Raw genomic sequence first — 448 nt, 5'->3', positions numbered from 1 at the left:
TGCCTCTCGTAACACCAGACATTTGAGAGCGTCAAAAGCTGCGCTGATGCGGCGGCGTTCATGGACCTGAAAAGATTGGTAACTGCGCAAACGTGAATCTCTACAGTCTACAGATCTCCACACTACTCAGTCCGAGTTTCAGTAAATCTGAGACGGTGATGTGTAGGAATCGTGTTTTAAATGAGTCATCCCAGGCCGCCGGTTGTGACCGGGACGAGTCCATAGACGTTTTGCTTTTCTTAAACTTTATGACCTACTTCTTTATTTACCAGTGGTTTAAGTACATTTAAATAGGCTGAAAGTACTGTAGACTTCTTTACAGTTTTGAGGTTAAATATGCATTTCAATAACCTAAGTTACTTAAATACTTCACATTTCAGATGCATACATTATAAATTATAGTTTTTACACCCCGCTACATGAATCTGACAGCTATTACTTTTGAAAA

The sequence above is a fragment of the Micropterus salmoides genome, unplaced genomic scaffold, assembly GCF_014851395.1.
Source record: "Micropterus salmoides isolate LMB-PRFRI ecotype aquatic unplaced genomic scaffold, ASM1485139v1 Ms_hic_scaffold_5, whole genome shotgun sequence".
Classification (NCBI taxonomy): Eukaryota; Metazoa; Chordata; class Actinopteri; order Centrarchiformes; family Centrarchidae; genus Micropterus; species Micropterus salmoides.
Note: the sequence above shows the minus strand (reverse complement) of the source record.